We start from the raw sequence: 19,911 nt of genomic DNA, 5'->3' as shown, positions 1-19,911 counted from the left end.
CGCCCGCGGCTGGCCAATCAGCGTCCGTCCCCCCCTCCCCACGCCTGGAACTCATTAAGCATCCTCGGCCAGTTGGGATGGGACAGGGAGACCCATTGCTGGAGCAAAGGAGGAAGCGAGCCCTTGTCCAAATGGCTAGGTAAGGCTCGACTTCCTTTGTTTTAAAGACCATATTACTGGGTCAGAGGCTTGGCGTGCAGTGTGGGGGAAGAGCCGGCTGAGGCTCAGGAGTGGTCTTTGGAGCGCTTGTGCCCAGCAGAGACCCACAGAGAGGGATAAAACTGGGAGGTAAGATTTATTTTTTTTGGTCCTAGCTCAAGAGGGGAACTGGGTCTGGACAGATCTCATTTAAATATGGGTGGGGTGGGGTGGGGGGCGTCTGGCGGGGGGGTTGCTGAGCAGAGCCTCTTCAGGGAGAGGAGTTTCTCACCCAGGGTCCTGGTTTCCTGGCATGACCTCGGCCACTAATTTCACTGGCCCGGCAGCTACAGAGAAGAAAATTGAGGGGGTGCGGGGTGGGGGAACCAGCTGTGAGTTTTCAGCCCGGCCAGGCTGAGTTTTGAGGCAGCAGAAGGTAGTTGCCGTGGGGTTAAACACAGCTGAGCACGGTTTGCTTTATTTATAACCGGGGGCGGCGGGAAATGAGGAGCCATCGTTTGGGGAAGGGAAAAGGAAAAGTGTAAAAAACTCTTCCGCCGTCTCAGCCCCATCGGATGGCTTCTTGGCTTCATAGCCCACTCCCCTCTGCGGGAGAAAGGGGGATTTTCATTGAACCTGCTGGGGGAGACGAGAACTCAGGTGTCCATTCATTGTTGGGAGCTTTCAGAAGGCGGAAACTGCTCTCCGTAGGGCAGAGAACTCCTAGAGCTCGGATCCGAGCTAAATGAATATCATCCTGGTTTCCAATCTAGTATGTGAATTTCCTCATTTATTCACACGCATTCAATGTGCGCGCTGGGCTTTTTTTTTTTAATCCACTCCTCCGAAAGGATGAATTTGCCAGCATTTGTACTCTAAAACTGGAATCCACCGCTACCTCGCAGTTTATTTAATGAACCTCTTTGCAAATAAAAAATAATTCGATGTTACTTTAAAGGGATTTTGTTAATGACGGATCAGTGGGGACAACATTTGATTTCTCTTCGGGTTTGGCGTTTACGTTTGTCTTGGGGGAGAATGTGGCAGGTGGTCGGTAAATAGCCGGCCAGTGCTTCCGCGATGACCTTTCTGTGGAGACTGATGTGTAAAATCTCACGGAGAAAAGTTTACAATTTATTTGAGGAAGTTTGCACTTGTTGAGTGAAAAAAAACCCCGCCTCCTAGAAGGAAAAACAACAAACCTCAATTCTTCCGATATAAATAACCCCCCCAATTCTTCCGATATAAATAACAAACCCCAATTCTTTCGATATAAATAACAACCCCTAATTCTTCCGATATAAATAACACACCCCAATTCTTCCCGTACAAATAAAACCCAATTCTTTCCCCATAAATTTTAATATAATGACTTCAGCTCAGATTCCCAAGTACACGTCAGAAACAAAATCTCCTCCCCGTTGTCACTCTTTCCCTCTAACTGGCGGGTTGGACTGGATGTGAATTAGCAAAGGAGGGCGGTTGCTTTAATTGCCTTAACAGTTCAGGGGTTAAAAGTCCGGGGAAAACAGTGGGGAACAAAAGGCATTGTTTTCGCCTGGAAACCCACCCTCCACGCCTGACATTCCGTTTGGAGAAGAGGTTTTTCTAACCTGAGCTTATTGGCAGGGTCTTCCCGCGAAAGCTTTTTAACCTAATAAGTAACAAGAACTCCCCTGGCACTTTACAGACTAACAGATTTTTAGGAGCATAAACTTCCCTTTGCCCACAAAAGTTTATGCTCCTAAAAATCTGTTAGCCTATAAGGTGCCCCAGGATTTCTCGTTGGCTTTGCAGATCCAGCCTAGCCGGGCTACCCCCTCCTTGTTACCTAATAACTACACTCCTTAGCCTTTAAGGTGCTGCTGGACTGCTTGCCCTCTGAAAGAGGCCACTTGAACGGCCTCTAAGCTCCGGCTTCCCCGCTCGCTGGGTACTTCCCGAAGCGCCTTATTTCTAAAGTCGCCAGCTCCTTTTACCGCCGCATGGCGCAAAACCCGACTCAGCGCCCGGCTCATTCCTCCCTGTGGCAGAACCGCGGGGCGGTTTCCTCCGCCTCCCGACCCGTCTCGCTTCGCTTAGCCCCGATCTAATTATTTTTTAACCCTCGGCACCCACCGAAAAATTCAACGCCGATTCCGCGCATCTCACGCCGATTTCCTTTTCCACGGCTCCGAAGCCGCCCCCGGGCAAGGGAACCGTTTGGGTCCCGCTGAGTAATTCGCCTTCTGGCTTAAGCTAAGCAGCCCGAAAAAGGGCTCGCAGGAGAATTCGGAGCGCGCTCCGGAGCGAGAGAACGCGTGTAGACGCGGAGGCTCTCGGATCCCGCGCGCCAGAGCCGCTTTCCCAGCCAGATCTGCGGTCGGCGGTTATTGCTTTAACCCCGAGCGAGCGGGTCGGGTTTTTCCGCAGCTCGAGCAGCCAGCAACGGGAGGGCAAACGCCGCCCCCGCCCCCGGCCCCAGCGCCTGCTTAACCCAGCGGAACCCGCGCGGTTTAAACCGGAGCCGCTGACCTGGCCTGCCCCGTGGGCTGGGGGCCCCGAACCCCTGGGGTCTCCCTTCCCGGAGCCGGTAAGTTGCATTCCCGACGCGGTGGTCTGGATCAACGTTAAAACGCCCCCGCCAGCGACCCCCGCTGAGCCCCCATACACGGCCTGGCCGGGCTCCTCCAGCCGCCCCCGGGCCTCTCCCCCTCGCCTGCGGACCCCCAGCGAGGCGTGCGGGCCGGGCGGCCTGAGAGCCAAGAGACCAGCGCGCTGCCCAGCCGCTCTCCCGGCACGAGCGAGGGGATCTTCTCCGGGGAGCGGCCCCCGGACGCGCTCGGGCCAAAGCGCCGCCCGCAGGAGCCGGCCCGGGGCACTTCGGGGGCTGCTTAGCCGGGATGCGCTTCGGTGGGGGGAACCCGCGGGCCGGAGTCCGGAGCAGGGCGCAGGCAGCCGGGAGGGGGTCAGCTGCGCCGAGGCCCTCCCCCCACCGGGAGGCAGCGGGTCCGAGCCGGGCAAGCCCGGGCCCGAGCGCGTAACAGCCTCGGGCCCGCAGCGCTGCCTCACTTGCTGAGCAAGGGCCCCGCAGACCGGCGCTGCCCCTCCCCCCAAGGCTGAGGCCGGGGGACGCGCGGGGCCCTTTGTACAACTTTCCGCTTCTTCCCACCGCGGGGGGAGGGGCGGGAGCCCCCCCCCCAACGGGAATTCACACAGCGGGAGGGGCGCCCCAGAGCGGGGGTCGCTAACCGGGCTCCAGCCTGGCAAAGAGCCTGGGACGAACCCTGCCGGGGGGCGGGGGGGGTGCTGTAAGCCAGGGCGAACTCCTCGGCAAGTCGCGCTGCCTGCTGGGGGGAGTGGAAACGCCACACACAGAGTCCCAGGGCTGGAAGGGAGCTCAGGGGTCCTCTCGTCCAGCCCCCGCTTCAGGCAGGATCAACCCCCACCGAGTCATCCCAGCCAGGACCCTGCCTAGCCGGGACTTGAACCCACCACCTCTCTCGGCAACGCATTCCAGTGCTGCGCCGCCCGCCTGGGGAAATAGCTTTTCCTAATATCCAACCTACACCTCTCCCTCTGCAACTCCAGACCATTACTGCACTCACACACACACGCACACACACTCACACACTCTCCCTCTCACCCCCACAGACACTCACGCGCGCACACACTCACCAACACTCACACACTCTCCCTCTCACCCCCACAGACACTCACGCGCGCACACACTCACCAACACTCACACTCTCCCTCTCACCCCCACAGACACTCACGCGCGCACACACTCACCAACACTCACACCCACACTCACGCACATTCTCTCTCACGCACACTCGTATTCACCCCCACACTCACCAACACTCACACCCACCCACCTTCTGTCTCTCTCTCTCTCACACACACATTTTTAACTGGATTTTTTGGCGATTTTTGGTGCACTTTTGGTCCCCCGGAGCGGAGGGACTCGATCCCGGCGGGGAACGGCTGAAGTGCCCACAAAGAACCGGCTACCTGCTCCGTGACCTCCCCGCCACCGCCTGGGAAACGCCCCCCCCGCCAGCTCCCAGCCGCAAACCCCAACCCGCCTTTGGATCAGGCCTCGGGGAAAGGAGCCTGGCTGGATCGTCCGGCTGGGGCGTCCTGCGGGTCAGGAAGGTGGTGGGGGGGGGCTCTCTGGGGTTACAAACAACCCTCCCCCCGCCCGCCCCGCAGCCATACGGGGCAGAGCCGGGGCTGGAGGCGGGTTCGCCAGCCCCGGAGCGGGGCGGGTGAGGGAAAAGTGAAGCCCAGCCCCACACATGCAGTGCCGGGGCGCTCACAGGCTCACACAGTTCTGTGTTTATTCCGCGGGGAAACCGTCCGACCACAGAAACGGCTCCGGCCCCCGGCGCTGCGGGTTCGCTTCGGGTTTGTAAAGAGAAACCAAGTTTGTGGGTTCACATTGCCTGAGTCAGCCTTTGACCGGGCACCCCGCAATCCGCAGCAGGGACACCCCGCAATCCGCAGCCGGGGCACCCCACAATCCTGAGCCAGGACACCCCGCAATCCTGAGCCAGGACACCCCGCAATCCGGAACCGGGACACCCCCCAATCCGGAGCCAGGACACCGCATTCCTCTTTCCGCGCAAGTTCCCGTCTCTCTACCTCCTTCCCGCCCGTCCCCCATCGCCTTAACTCTGCCCAAGTCCCAGCAAGGGGCCGTCAGCACCTAGCGCGGGTGAGCCCCAGCGGAGACGGAGGGAAGGGGCTGGTCCCGGCAGCGGGGGCTGTAGTCCTTTCGTGGGGAGGTTCAACGGCCGGCTCCGGGGGTCCTGGCCTGCGCCCGGCTCCCCTGGAGCGGGGAGAAAGAGGTTCGCTTCTCCCTGAGCCAGCCGGCCCGCCCCGGCTGCTCTTACCGGTACGCGCCTCCGGTACTCGGGGCGGGCGGCGTGGGATTCCCAGGTCCGCAGCCGCCCCCTCCGCCGCTGCAGGGCGAGTCACGCCCGCCGTTGCCTGCACAAACCAAACGGCCCCCACCCCCCCGCGGCCGGACCGGTGTCTGCCCCCAGGGAGCGCAGGTTCCCAGCTGAGCCTGGGGGGGGTCCCTCGCCCTCACTCCCTGGGTGGCACCCGCCCGTCCCCCCCCCCCCAGCGGCCGGGGTTCTCCGCCCCAGAGCCCCGCTGTGTGCGCGGGGAGGGGAGAGGGACCGGGCGTTGCTGCTGCCACCCCGCTGGGCAGAAGCAGGGGCTGCGCCCGAGAGCTGGGGAGGCTTGTGGGTGAGAGCCGAGGAAACAGGCCCCCCCACCCCCAGGGAGTGTTACCCCAGTGCCACCGCCGGGGCAGAGACTCCTGGGACCAGGAGAAACTTTCAGCAGGCTTGGCCTTCAGCCTCCTTGTTCTCCTTCGCCAGCGGAGTGCACTTCCCCCGGGGAGGGGAGCCAGGCAGGAAGTGTGTGGGTGGGTGTTGTGTGTGAAACGCACTCGCACAACACGCGCACACAACACAAACTTGGACGCACACAACACCACACACACACTACCCCCCTCCTGTCTCCCGTATCTCTTGGCGGAGCAGGAGGGACTCTCCCCCTTTTGCCCCCCCCCCGCACCCAGTTTTAATTTCATTGCTAAGCCGCCCCAGTGCTTTTAAAAGGAGGCGCCAGAAACGAGCCCCGCCACACTCCCCGCTGCGTTGGGATCTACATGGTCTCGGTGCCTCCCCCGTTCGCTTCCACACCGCCCCGTGCCGCACCAGCCTCTGCCCACCCCTGCCTCGGCAGTGGGATTTCTCTCCAGCCTTTCCGGGGCACGAGCCTTGTGCAAATATTAGCCTCCCCCGCCCCTCTAGGGACTCAGCCCAGCCTGGGGTGGGACCCACAGGCGGGCAGGGACCTCATCAGACCGGGGCGGGGGGGGCTGCTGCGGTGGCTGTGGGCGCTGTCCCACTGCAGCCCCGCCCGGCCTGGCCCGCGCCAAAGAGGCTGAGTTGAAAAGTTCAAGTTGAAAGTTTGCAGCGGCGGCCGCAGGAAAAGGAGCCCGCCCCTCCCCCTCCCCGGGCTGCACGTGTTATTCACCTCGGTGATCGTGCCAGGCCCCTAGGTCCTGGGCTTTGGGGGCCTGTTCTGATCTCCAGGCATGCGACAGCCTGGAGTGACACTTCCTCATAAAGGGAGAAATATTAGGCTGGGCCCAGCCAAGCTTTGATCGGCTGAGTGCGACCGCAAGGCCGCTGGCTTTAGAGAAAATGCTCCCGGGGGCTGGCACCGAACTCCAGAAGACAGGGGTGGCCGGGGAAATCTGCTCTGTGCTTTTCCTGCTGGGGCAGCACTCCCAGCTCCTTTCCTCCTGCTGGACAGGAAATGCGCTGCTAGGGAAAAGGCAAACCCAACACCATGGGCCTTGCAACCCTCAGGGATGCACCTGGAAGCACCCAGAGGGCCTTGAACCTGTGACCTCAGGAGCTTAGTGCATGAGCCTCTAGGCCAGTGTGTCTCACACCCCTTTGGGACTTGGGCCTTATGGGGCCCATGCTTATCTTCTGATTTTTTTTCCAGGTACCCCTTGAAGCCCTTTTGTGTACCACACCAAGGGAAAGTGCTCTGCAGCTTTTAGCTCAAAGGGTAGAGGCTTATGCACCAAGCTCCAGAGGTCCCAGGCTGCCTCTGGGTGGTTACAAGTAGGGGCTCAGCTGGGATTCTGAAACCTGATGCCTTCCTCAGCTAGGGGAAGTATGTAACCCCCACACTTAGGCATGGTTCATTGTCCCATGGAGTGGCACATACACCACTCACACACAGAGAGAGGAGCTGTCTCCTCTCCTGCCTTCACTGAGAGGCAGCTGGCTTTTGGCTCAAACTGTAGAAGCTCTTCCACTAAGATCTGGAGATCCCAGGCTGGAGTCTGCCCGTAGGCCGTTACACATCCTGCCCATAACTGGCTTCCCTCCTTCACCTATCCAGTACAGAGTTACCAAATCACTGCTGCTAGCCCAGGCTAGAGAAGTTGACTCAAGAGCCAGCAAGCCAAGATTATCCCAGCTTTGTGCTGCTCAAGCCTTTTGTTTTTGGGCTTTCTCCAACAGAGAACGCCTTATCCTGGGAGGTTGGCACATGAGTCACCCAGGGCCAGGGAATGGAGCACACACATTGTCCTCCCCCTCTGGCTAGCACGAGCAGTTTAGTGATTAGCACAGGACTATTTTTACTAACCCGATCTGACAAAGCGGGTCTTTGTCCACAAAAACTTATGCTCCAATATATCTGTTAGTCTGTAAGGTGCCACAGGAATTCTTGTTGTTTTTGCGGATACAGTCTAACATGGGTACCCCTCCGATACAGGGACACTGATCCATTTACTTCCACCTTCCCAGCTCCCTTTCCCTTTTAGCCCAATTGCTGTTGAACCTCCTCCCCTGCCAATATCATTTTCTCTCCCCTTTTCTCTTTATGTTAATACAGGCCACGAGCAATTAGAAAAAGCCATTTTGGTTTGTTACTTTTGGATTTAATGTACAGGGGCTTAGAATTGCCAGTGGAGAAGAGACTAGTGGTTTGGTGCCTTAATGACCAATGGACCAAGCAGAGCATCGTGCAGGTAAACTCTATGCCTTGTTAATAAGGGTCAGGGCTCTGCTGGGGCTGAGGTGTATGTGGGGACAGGCAGTATTTAGAGCCTGGAGAAAATACAAGGCTTAGCTGATCTATACCCTGCTCATATTTATTTCTATATTCAGCCAGCACCCAGTTTGGAAGATCCCTTGAGGAAAGTCATTGGCCAAGTTTTCTAAGGCTGGAAAGCATGGGTCCCTCATCTTCAGGTGTCAGAGAACATCAGCACTGGAAGGAACCTCAAGAGGGCCTCAAGACCAGTCCCCTGCACTCCTGGCAGACTTACGTCTTAGCTCACTGCAATAAGCAGTAGTTTAATGGCTATTAAAAGCAGGAGAGGCAAAGAAATTTCTAAATGCTACTTTCCCCAGCAGATCCAGATCAAAAACAAGACCAGGAGTTTGAGCTACCCTGCTCACACACCGCAGAGCTTTGCTGTTAGCCTTAAAAAAAGAAATGGGGAAATGATATTACAACTTTAAAGGGAATGGCTGGTAATAGAGATCTCCGGTGAATGCCCAAGATAGAGGTTTGAAGGCTCCTTTCACAGGTTGGGGGTTTTCACTTTGCAGGAAGTGAATTTCATATGCCATTTGGGGAAGGGAACCATTGAGTGTTCCCAAGGAAGTAGAACAAAAGGGAGGGGTCTTTTTTGCAGGTGACTATATCCCTGGGCCATGGAACCCACAACCTACCTCCTCTGGAGCTTGGATACAAAATTAACTTCTAGCAGGGTTTGTCTTGACAAGGCCATAAATGGTGTGGGATTCTCATGGCTTGAAACTTTGGGAACCCTAGACATCTGCCAGGGCCGGATATTGACCCCCCCCCCACCCTCAACTCAACATTTCCCCTCAGACTTTCCAATTGTGCAGCACACCAAGGCAAAGAAATTCGATGGCTCTTATAGATCTGTCCCCAGTAGCCCTGTCGTTGGAACAGCTGTTCTTTCACTCCCAGAAACCAATAATTCAACTGAACTGCAGCATCATTGTCCGAATTCTGCCCCCTCCGCTCCCCAGCAGTGCGCAGAGAGGAGACACAGGATGGAAAAAAAAAAGCCAAACCTACTTAATTGCCTTTTGCACTGCACCTTCACCCTTGGTTTCTTTGCTGGAAAACCCTTGAAGAGAGTTAAGCACTCAGATTCAATTAAATGTTTCATGCCCCCCTCCTCTTTTTAATAGCCATCAACACAGCAGAGCTTTTAAAACTACAATCAAGGCAAGAAAACAGCTGAATTGGGTGCATGAGCAGGAATTTACCCACTGTCTTTGTCAGTTTCCTGGGACAATTTCCCAGAACTGACTACCTGCTCAAAAGACAAGAGGGGAGTATTAAATGTACTCATATAAGGCTGTGTCTACACTGTGGGGTTTTTTTCACAATACTCTTTTCAATGTCCAGAGGTCGAAATAAGTCAAGGGGAAAAATTGCATTCACACAGCTACAGCATTGCGAAACAGAGTGTTCACATGAGCTGGTAATAGCTGTGCTTTGTTCACACACACTTTCACTTTTGACCTTGAAAGGATGGGGGTTAGCAAAAGTCGTTTGCAGAGCTGGAGTTATTATTTTGAGGGAAAAGCCTTCTTTTTTTGACTTCTCATGCATTGCAGTGTGAATGCTCTGCAGGGCTTTTTTTCCCAGCAAAAAGATTCCCCCACCCACCTCCCAAAAGCCCACAAGTCTAGACAAGCCCAAGAGTTTGTTTCGCATGGAGTAGGGAGAGACATGAAAAGTCACACCAAGAACAACTCTACAAGATGGACAAAGAACAGCTAAGCCACTTGGAATAACCACGGACAGCCCACACACAATTTGACCCCACTGCAGAGGTGCCTGTATGAAGTCTGTGTGTGTGTTTTTTAAGTCCTGGAAACACTGCAGTGCCAGGTTGATGCATGAAGTGGATGGAGCAAGCTCGTGGTCTGACTTCCGGACTCAAAAGCCATTTAACACACAGTTCTCTCAAGGAGAGCATACCGGATATTAAAGTGATAAGAACAGATCACTACGCTTGATCTTAGCCAAAAGGCAGAGAAACTGTCTGGGGGCCTCTCTGCTGTCACCAGGGTGCAGTATTCCCAGCCCCACCTGCTTGCCTTCTCCCACTTTCCTGGCGTGTTTAATGCCAGTTCTCTAAAAAACCTGGCGATTCACATTTCTGACTTGCAGAAGACTCCCGTCTCCCTTGTATCGGCCCAGCGGCCACCATGCCCCCACTCTGACATACACACCTTGCCTTACCCCAAGGAAGCAGCAGATTTTCAGGAGCTGAACTCAAAGTCAGAGACTGTCCGAAGGTTGCGCAATAATGCAATTTAGAAAGCTGCTAGTCTGTATTTCCACAAGTCAGAGTTACTACAGTTCCCAGGGACAGCCTGTTATCTAGATCCTCAGTCTCCTAGTAACTTTTTTCTGGGTCCACAAGTCTTTTCCTTACCCACAAGTCTGCTTGTAAAGAAACTTTCCTGAAGAATCTTATGGTGCATCTACACTTACCAAGAGATTGACCCGGTCAGTGTTGATCTTCCGGGGTTCGATTTAGCACGCCTAGTGGAGATGCAGTAAATCGAACCATCAGAGCTCAGCAGTCGACCCTGGTACACCTCATTCTTGCGAGGAGTAAGGGAGGTTGATGAGAGAGTTTCTCCCGTTGACCTCTCTCTGTGAGGATGGCCAGATAAATCAATCGTGGATACCTCAATTCCAGCTATGCAATTGTCCTAGCTGGAATTGCATATCTAAGATAGACTTTCAGGTATAGTGTAGACTTAGCTTTAGAAGTGGTACAACTGGAAGTCTTAGAAGTGGTACAGCTGTCTGATATAAATTAGTTTAAGAAGTTGCTTGTTTTTTCCCCCTGCTTTCTCTCACTTGATTATGAGATTTGATAGCACTCTAACTACTTCAAAGGGGGGAGGGTTCCACAGAGGATGGAAAGAGGCTGTTCTCAGTAGTGGCAGATGACAGAATGAGGAGCAAGTTGAGCTCTCTGCCAATCCTAGAAGTCTATGATTAGCCCTTCCTAGATTTCATAGCACGTCGCTAAATGCTGTCACTTACATTCCAAGCTCATGCATTGTTGATGGGAACTATAACTAACACATAATTACCAGCCCAAATAGCGTGTACTGGGGTTTTGACTACAGAGAAGGAAGGGAAAGCATTCAGAAGGTGTGGCAGGGGTAGTGATGGCTCAACTCTCTAGCCTGCAGCTTGCTTCGGAAAAGGCAAACAAACACACAACTAATCAGGAAGAATCAGCTTCCTGCAAAGGCAGAGGAAAGGAACAAGAATGGCAGATGGAGAAAGAGCAGAACTCGACTGCTTGGCAGCTGATGCCTGCTGGCTGACAAACCCTTAGCAATCTTAGGCCATAGTTACACTGTGGTTTCTATTTCGGGATACATTTGTATCCCGAAATAGAAACCTCAGGGCTAAACACTGTGCTCGAAATAGAAGGACTATTTTGAGCGAGGTATTATATTCCTGCTACCCCTGTTATGAGAGGGGTAGAGGGAAGTTCAAAATAGGCACTTATTTTGAACTTTGGTGCTGTCTGGACGGCAATGAGTTTGAAATAAGTCACCTTGGAATAACTTACACAATTTACGCAATGCAATTTGCATCACGTTATTTCAAGATATGGCTACAGAGTGGCCCTAGCCTAGAGAGGTAAGTCAATTGCAGGTATGCAGTTCTAGCTATGGCAATTGCATAGCCAGAACTGACTTACCTATCTGTCTTCACAGAGGGAGGTCAACGGGAGAAACTCGCTTGTCGATCTCTCTTACTCCTCGTGAGATTGAGGAGCATGTGGTTGACTGCTGACCCCAAATAGCTCGATTTTGTGCTACCAGGCACCAGGTTGATCTTCCTGGTAGTGCAGACATACCCTTAGCAGCCTTCCGGTACTGGCTTTGAAGAAAGCATAGTTTACAATTGGAAGATGTCTTTCTCAGCTTGTCCCCAGGAAGAAAAACCCTACAGGCATCATGCCACCCTCAGCACACTGGTTCACCAGCTGCTGCAGAATAAAAGGAAATTGCTAAGAGAAATATCAACTATTTTCCCCTAGGTTCATTTTAAATTGCACCTTGATGCTCAGGACTTTATCCCTCTTTCTCTTGACCAAACCCAGCAGTTCCCAAATAAGAGTAGCACATGTGGGGAGAGAGAACAACTGTTTGGGGGGGATGTGTTGGGCTCTGAGGGTGAGGCCTGATTGCTAGCAGGAAAACCAGTGTGTGTGTGTGTGTGTGTGTGTGAAAGAAAATTAAAACTTTTTTTTTTAAAGGAGGGAAAGAGCATCAAAAAGACAAATAAAAGAAGAAAAGTAAAGAGGATGTGAGTGTTGGAGGAAGAAAGACAATACAAAAAAAAAGAAAGAGGGTGAAACAAATCGAACCAGGATGCACCAAAATCCCACCTCATTCATCTTCATTGTTGCCGTATATGCAAAAGCAACTCCAGCATAAGGAAGAGCCACTATCAAAGCCACGGCTTTATTTTATATCCCATAGATCAGGAGGGAGGCAAAGCTTTATTTTCACCCAGAGACAGATATTTTATTTCTCTCTTACGGGTTTATGTGTGAGAGATGTCAAAAAGGTAAAATAGATGGCTAATGCATAGGCAAAAGGAAGCTGGCTTGGCATGCTCTGTGTCAGGAGGTCTCCCAGGGAGAGCTGGCTGGGGATTTAGGACTGATGACAGCCTCTGGGGGTTTTCTGCTAAAACATCTCTCTTCATAAATTCAGCAGCATGGTCAGCTCCATAGGAAGACAGAGTTTTCAAGGGAAAGAGTTGGAGCCCGGCATAAATGAACCACACAAAGGCATCATGTTACCTTTCAAACTACATACCCAGTTGTAATACATTTCATGGTGGGCTTCAGACAGGGAGCTCAGCTACAGCTTGACAAAACGGGGCACATTGGTTTAAATTGCAAAGCCCTTTCCCTTACCCCGATGTTGTTTGCAGCATCACGAAATGGAGACTGTTCATTTACCCTCCAGGCAGGAAGATTTTCCTTTTTCAAATTGAATTCTTCCCAGGTGTTTATAGTTTGGTTAGGGATGGCCTGGGGAACCTTAACCCTTACTTAGGAACATCAGCATTAACTTGCTGTTAACTTTTCCCCCCACATGTACACACCAACAGACTTTATACACCTAGGCTACATCTACATTAGAGGATTTTGTTGACAAAATGCACGGAGTGCCTACACACACAAAAAGCATTTTGTTGACAGTCTGTCGAAAAAATTCAGCACTTCCACGGACAGCGTTCTGCTTGTCCACGACAGTTTGTGTGGGCAAAAAAAAAAAAAAATGCCATGTAGATGCTCTGGGCAGCCCTCTGTTGACAGACAGGGCTTCCAGTTCACCAGACAGTCCTGTTTGCTGAGCTTCCGGTTGGCTGTTCTGTCGAGAGAGCAGCTGGGCAGTCTGGCCGCTCTCTGTCAACAGAGAGGATCACTCTTTCGGTCAGCTTGTGTGTGGATGTGACTGGTCAACAGAAGTTTTGCCAGAAGATCTCTTCCGACAGTAACTTCTGTCGGCAGATTGCCGTGTGTAGATGTATCCCTAGATTATATAGCCATGAGAATTTACCTATTCAGGCACAATATTTACTCAACCACTCTTACTATATTAATAAAGGTCATTACTGGGTAATTTACTAATGTATCCCCCAGCCGCCTGTAAAAAAACAAACAAACAAAACAAAAACAAACCACCACCTTGTCCTGGGTTAATAGAAAGTTGAGTGCCCCATATATCCCACCAAACAGCTTTCTTTTGTGTTGTTGTATATTTGTATCCATCTAGAAATCAGGTGGCAGATTTGCAAGGACCTTTTGTAAAGTTAAAATATATTTCCCTAAGATACAACAATTTTCATACTTTTTAACCCCTGGGATTTACTTAGCGCATTAAGTTCAGGCTCAGAAGCACAAGACAATTACTCATTTGGGTATTCTTCTTTCCTTCTGCCCCCTCTTCACCACATATTTTATCATTTGACTTCCGGGTTTAAATTCATGTTATGGCAAATAATAGATGGTAATGTGTTCCCCCTTCTCCATATCGATTGTCGTTTCTGGCAAACTCTGCAGTTGAGATGATTTACTGGCGGCAGCAACAAAGTGAAACAGAGCCAAATCAACACAAAACAGAAAATTATTAAAATTCTGAAGCTTCTTTTTTTAAGCATAGTTTTATGAATTTCCTGGCAATATTTGTGAGGTCAGATTACAGGGTACAGCACAGAATACACCTGGACAGACTTATTCTGAGCTAAGGTGGCACGCCTCCTGAAATATTGTTCTTCCTGAGGTGGCTGAAATAGGCAACAAACTAGGGTGCTAGTTGCAAATTACAAAAGCAAGGTGTAGCTGACTAGCAAATTAATTATTTTGATATTCCCCAGGACTATATTGTTTTTCTAAATTCTTTGGGCCTGACTAATTTCATAGCCAGTGAACTTCCCAGTGAGTGAGTCAGTCTAATCTACCTAATGTCTATATAACACTTGTTTTATAGGGAGAAGTAAGCTTAATGGTGATGGCAAAGGAAAGAGGCCCTATGAACCGTTCTGCTTGGCTCTGCATTGACTTGCTGGGTGGCTCTGGGCCTGTCACATCTCCGGTCTGTGCCATCAATAAGAGGGGATGATACTCACATGGGTGATGGGACCCTAAATGACTGTTTACAAACCCACAGATAAGTTCTACAAGGACCTGATCAACAGCATGGTGAAGAGTGTGAACTATTTTTAGCTATTACTAAGGGGAATGATTCTGCAGCACTTACTCATGTGAACAGTTTCATTAGCTTTCAACAGGGCTACTCAGGTAAGTAGAAGACTAGGGAAAGGGGTTTTTCAGGATCAGGGCATTGTCCTGCCATTCACAAGCAGCTGGGGAAGAGTTTCTCTTATGTCCAGACTACGTGAAAGACCGACTTGGTCAGGGTTGGTCTTTGGGAGTTTGATTTCATGCCTTTGGTAGAGATGCACAAAATCAATCAACTTACTCCCAGATGTAGACCAGGCTCTTAGGTCATCTGCAAATCAGGAGTCTCAGATTTCTGCATCACCACCAAGCAGTGTATTTGAGAGCAAAAATAACAAATAAAACAGAACAGTCTGAGTAAAATTAGCTGAAAATAAACCAAGCCCAGTGGTAAATCAGCCATTCATTCTGACTGTAGGTTGAAAATGGTTCATGCTTCACTTAATATTTAAAAAGAAGGCAAAACTCCTGGACGGCAACACTAAAGCCTCTTCAGGAATACCTAACACGACTCACAATTTTGTTAGTAGTTTGTTATGAGGAAATTAGAACCTACTGATGAATTTATATCCTGGCTCCCTATTCCTGGGCGCTGATTTAATCCTTCTCCAGCAACATATCGTACCTTTTAAATAGGGAGTTCCTATGTAATCTGTGCCCACTGTAAATACAATATGCTATCAGAGTTCCATTATAGCGTCCCTGTTTTTAATAGGTCTATAATTTAGCATGCAGGGTTCAATGGGACATTTTCTGCCCCCACTTTACAACACGTACAGAAGTCCGGCTGGTTGCTTATACAATTTGAATCTGACAATTGTTTTGTATGTGTAAGAAGTTAGGGCAAAATAGTGTCTGCCAGATGCAGAAGGGTATATGCCAGGAAACCACCAGGCAGAAGCAAATTCAGTGTGGAAGTTCTCACATCCCTAATTCTGGGTTCTATCAACATTCAGGCAAAGGCCGGTTTGCAGGCTGCAGTAGGCTGACAGACAGGGTGAGGAAGCGAGATGAAGACCCTAAGGCCAGGTCTACACTGGACATGAAAGTTGATTGTAGGTAAGCTGAGTCTAGCTACACTAATTGTGTAGCTAGAATTGATTTATCTACAATCAGCTTACTTGGCCGTCTTCACAGAGGGATGTTGATGGGAGAAACTCTCCCATCAACCTCCTTTACTCTTCACAATATTGAGGAGCACAGGGGTTGACTACCAACCCCAGACAGCTCGATTTTTTGCGTCCCCACTAGGCTCATGTAATTGAACCCCAGAAGACCGACCATGACTGGGCCAGTCTTCTGCATAATCAAGACAGAGGGACCGATATGGGCAGTTGTACTCTCAAAGACAAAACTGGTGAAACACAATTGCAAAACTGGCCAAAGATGATTAACCACATATTTTAATAGACCTCCATATTACTACAACTTAATTCCTTGCATTTTATTCTACGGGGTATATTATATCTTGTTGAATGGATATGATCAAATTTGACTAGGCACATAGAAAAACTGACCCACATGCTACCTGTAAAATAAGAGATGACAAATTGCACACACGACTCTAAAACATCTCGCTACAGGTACACAGAGAGGAGAGACCACTCAGGTATGATGCAAAACATGGGGTCAAATTCTGACCAAGTCATAGCTGTACAATCCCCCCTGGTTTTCACAGGTAGAACTGAGAGCACAGTTTGGAGCAGTCTCTGACTCCCTCAGAGAATCCCCCACTTTGGCTATGGCTGTATGGACCCAGACCTGGGATAAGGGGGCTGTGAATTGTTGCATGCCCCACCCCAACTGCCCCATCATGACAATGATGGTGCAAAGGCACCTACTTCTGCATGACCTAGCTGTGTTGGAAAGAGGGCTGCATGAATGAGAACAAGCTACCTTTTAGTTTGCAGCAGCAACTTCCACACAGTGGAGCTGCAGTGCAGTAGGCTAGTGCATGCTACAATTCTCTCAAACACTTCCCTCCGCACCTTCCCCATTCCACGTTGCAAGGCCTTGCAGACAATCCCTCAGCTTAGTCCTGTGCTCTGATTCCTTGGGTACATTGCTTCCATTTCACTCATACCAGCTGACCGCCTCATACGCTGGGCTGAAAACTGCAAACCCAGAACATGCAGGACTCATAGCGTCTGCAGAGGTTATTTCAAAGGATTATTATTTGTACCACAGCAGTAAGTAGGGCCTCTTTGTGCTACAAACACACAGTAAGAGAAAGTCCCTATCCCAACAAGCTTATTCTGAAATTGACACAGCGTGGGAGGGGAAAAAACACAGGATACATCTACACTTACTGGGTAATCGATCCAGTCAGGGTTGATCTTCTGGGGTTTGATTTCTTGCACCCAGTGTGGATGCAGGAAATCAAACTATGAGGGGTTGACAGACGACCTCTGTACTCCTTCTTCCTGCGAGGAGTAAGGGAAGTCGACATGAGAGTTTCTCCCGTTGGCCTCCCTCTGTGAGGATGGATGGATAAGTCAATTGTAGATATGTCAGTTCCATCTACACAATTGCCATAGGTGGAATTGCTATCTAAGATCGACTTTAAGGTCTAGTGTAGACCTGCCCACACAGAGAAGGAAAAGAGCGACTCAGGGACACGAAGCAAATCAGCAGCGCCCGGGCCAGGTCTAGAACTAGGCTCTTCTAACTCCCATGCCAATGCACTATCCCCAAGACATGCAGCTTCCATTCTTATGGAGTCGTGCCTGCCCACGGTTACAAGTGGGTTGGTGGGCTGTCCCGGTGGCAAATGATGGCGATTAATTCTGCCAGGACAGAAGAGATCTCTCTGGATAAGGCTATGTCTACACTACCCCGGAAGATCAACCCGCTCAGTCAACTTAAACTTTGCCTAGTGTAGACATAGCCTAAGACACTGGGTATCCTGGAAAAAGTTTTGAGAGCAATGACTGACCTTCTCAATAACAAGTGGCCAAAGTGTGGTGTAAAAAGGCAAATATGTCATCCATACACCACTTGACCTGTTCCAACCACAGCGAACACTTGTCTTAGTTCCCCTATTAAGTATTTTAAATGCACGGTTGTTTGTTAGTCTTTACGACTTATCACATTCACCACTTAAAGAAACATGAACAAACAATCTTACCTAAAAGGAATCTCTCATGAGCTGACTACCAAGACAATTTCTTTTCCCCTCATTACTAATGACCTCTCATAACTTGTCACTGAGTCTGCCATTCACACGTCATGAGCTACTGCTGATGCCTCTTATTACCTAGCCCACTGTATATTCTCATTATCGTTCTTGCTACAAAAACAAAAAAGCAGTCCAGTAGCACTTTAAAGACTAACAAAATAATTTATTAGGTGATGAGCTTTCACAGGACAGACCCACTTCTTCAGAGCATAGCCATACCAGAACAAACTGTCTGTTCTGGCATGGCTATAATCTGAAGTGGGTCTGTCCCACAAAAGCTCATCACTTAATAAATTATTTTGTTAGTCTTTAAAGTGCTACTGGACTGCTTTTTTGTTTCCATTGTATATCGACTAGCACTGCTATCTCTCTGTTACTATTCTCTTGCTACAGGTGACGATGGGCTGGGAACAGGCTGTGGAAGGATCTACACCAGAACCACATGGTATAGGAGGCACTAAACACAAGACCAACGGAAAAGAGCCATGTGTGTCATTAGCTTGTATGAGTAGGACTTTCATTAAACCTTGCTGAAAAAGGGGGTTGGCTTGATTCTTGTTAGGAGCAAAACTAAACCCTCGGGAGCAGTTTTCCAGACAAGCATGTTTCTGCTATGGACCGAGAAATTAGAATAGGCTCCTTGGACAGCACTTTTCTAACAGATGGGTGTGTACTGCTTTCGACTAGGACAGGTGGAAGTGTAATGTTCAAGAGCTTGAGTAATGTGTAAGTGTTTTGATTTTCCTAACAAAGTATTTCTTCCATTTTGATCAAATAAAATCTTTATTTCCTTAATTAGTTTATGCTTATTCCTTGCAAAAGAGGGGCAAAGACGTTCAGATTCCTACATGATCATTAATAAATAGTGAATAAAACTGGGCTTTTAAGCCTCACTGCAGAGGTATGGGTAATTTATTTCTGTGTGTGTTTGTGTGTGTGTGTGTGTGTGAGAACAACAAAAATCAAGCTAAAACAACAAAGAGTCCTGTGGCAGCTTAACGTCTAACAGATTTATTAGTGCATAAGCTTTCATGGGTAAAATCCACTTCAGCAAAGTGCCTTTGGAGTCCTCATTGCTTTTCTGGATGCAGACTAACATGGCTAACTCAATGGTAATAATCATTTTGAATCTCTGCCGTGCAGCCCCCCCCAACCCCCGCCCCAGTAGCAAACCTGAGTTATCATTACCGAGAGGGAACACTCCATTGTTTTGTTGTTTTCTTAGAAGCACTTGAGGCTCTGGCATGCTGTGTCTAGACCAGTGGTTCCCAACCTTTTCACGAGTGCAGACCCCCAGTCACCCCCCCCCCCCAGTCTGTTCAAGGACCCCCAGAGCCAATTCACACTGCTACGTACATGTCATGAAATGAAAAGGGAAACATAAATCCTTAACATTTCAGACGCTGCACACTCATTTCCAACCTCACATGAATTCGATTGCACTTCTCATCGCACCAAATTGCCACAACGATTGCGCCTGCAGAGCAACCGATAGTAAACATTTGGCTTTACTTAGTTTAACCCCTGGTGTTGTTTCATTTATTGTAACTTCGCAGTCTATTTAGAACTTATTTTTTATGATCATTTTTATCTTTTTTTCCCCCCCACGGACCCCTGCAATGCCCTCACGGGCTCCCAGGGGTTATTGCAGACCACCCAGTTTTTCAAAAAGTGTTGCTGCTCATTTGCACAGTCCTACTTTTCATGCATTTTTCCAACTAGAGACTGGTCCCAGAGGAACATCTAGAAACTCTGCTGTAAATTGGCTCTTGATCAGTATTTTGAGCTGAAGTTTGCAGCTAGCTCCTGTAATGGACTAATCAAGGGCCTGAATCCAAATCCACAGAGGCCTGCGTATCTGTGGATATGCTGAGAGCCAGGGCTGGCTCCAAGAGCTGAAAGCAGCCCTGCATGGAGCCCGTTCCTCCTTGTTAGCACTGACCTGCAGAACCCTAGCCCTGTGTCCCTGCTGCACCTTACCCTAGTCCCAGCTGCCATGATGCCCAGTCCCCCTTTTACCCCCAGTCTCTTTCCGTCACAACACTGCTATCTCCTTGCTCATCTGTGCTCCTTCCTCCCTCCAGATTTGTTATGAGGATGCAAGTAAAATCTGGATGTTGGATTGCAGATTGGATGAGCAGTTGTGCATGGCAGATGAGGATCTGATACGGATCCACATTTTTGTACCCACACAGGCTCTACAAATCCACCTGCTCGAACCGAT

At 50.1% G+C, this 19,911-nt stretch overlaps 1 long non-coding RNA gene and 1 other non-coding gene across 3 annotated transcripts; one reads left to right on the top strand and one right to left on the bottom strand.

Annotated features, from left to right (window-relative positions):
• Positions 1 to 85: 85 nt before the first annotated feature.
• LOC142023195 (uncharacterized) lies at positions 86 to 18,476 on the top strand. Of its 2 annotated transcripts, none has more exons than XR_012648148.1 (3): positions 86 to 139; positions 7,558 to 7,693; positions 18,081 to 18,476. It is a non-coding gene; the product is annotated as an uncharacterized LOC142023195 (long non-coding RNA). The 2 variants fall into 2 exon arrangements; XR_012648149.1 differs by lacking the exon at positions 86 to 139 and adding an exon at positions 150 to 288.
• Positions 9,567 to 9,757, bottom strand: LOC142023325 (U2 spliceosomal RNA). Its single transcript, XR_012648205.1, has one exon. It is a non-coding gene; the product is annotated as a U2 spliceosomal RNA (small nuclear RNA).
• Positions 18,477 to 19,911: the final 1,435 nt, after the last annotated feature.

The sequence above is a fragment of the Carettochelys insculpta genome, chromosome 19, assembly GCF_033958435.1.
Source record: "Carettochelys insculpta isolate YL-2023 chromosome 19, ASM3395843v1, whole genome shotgun sequence".
NCBI classification, from domain to species: domain Eukaryota; kingdom Metazoa; phylum Chordata; order Testudines; family Carettochelyidae; genus Carettochelys; species Carettochelys insculpta.
The sequence above is the reverse complement of the archived record's forward strand: the minus strand, read 5'-3'. Positions and strand labels throughout refer to the sequence as shown.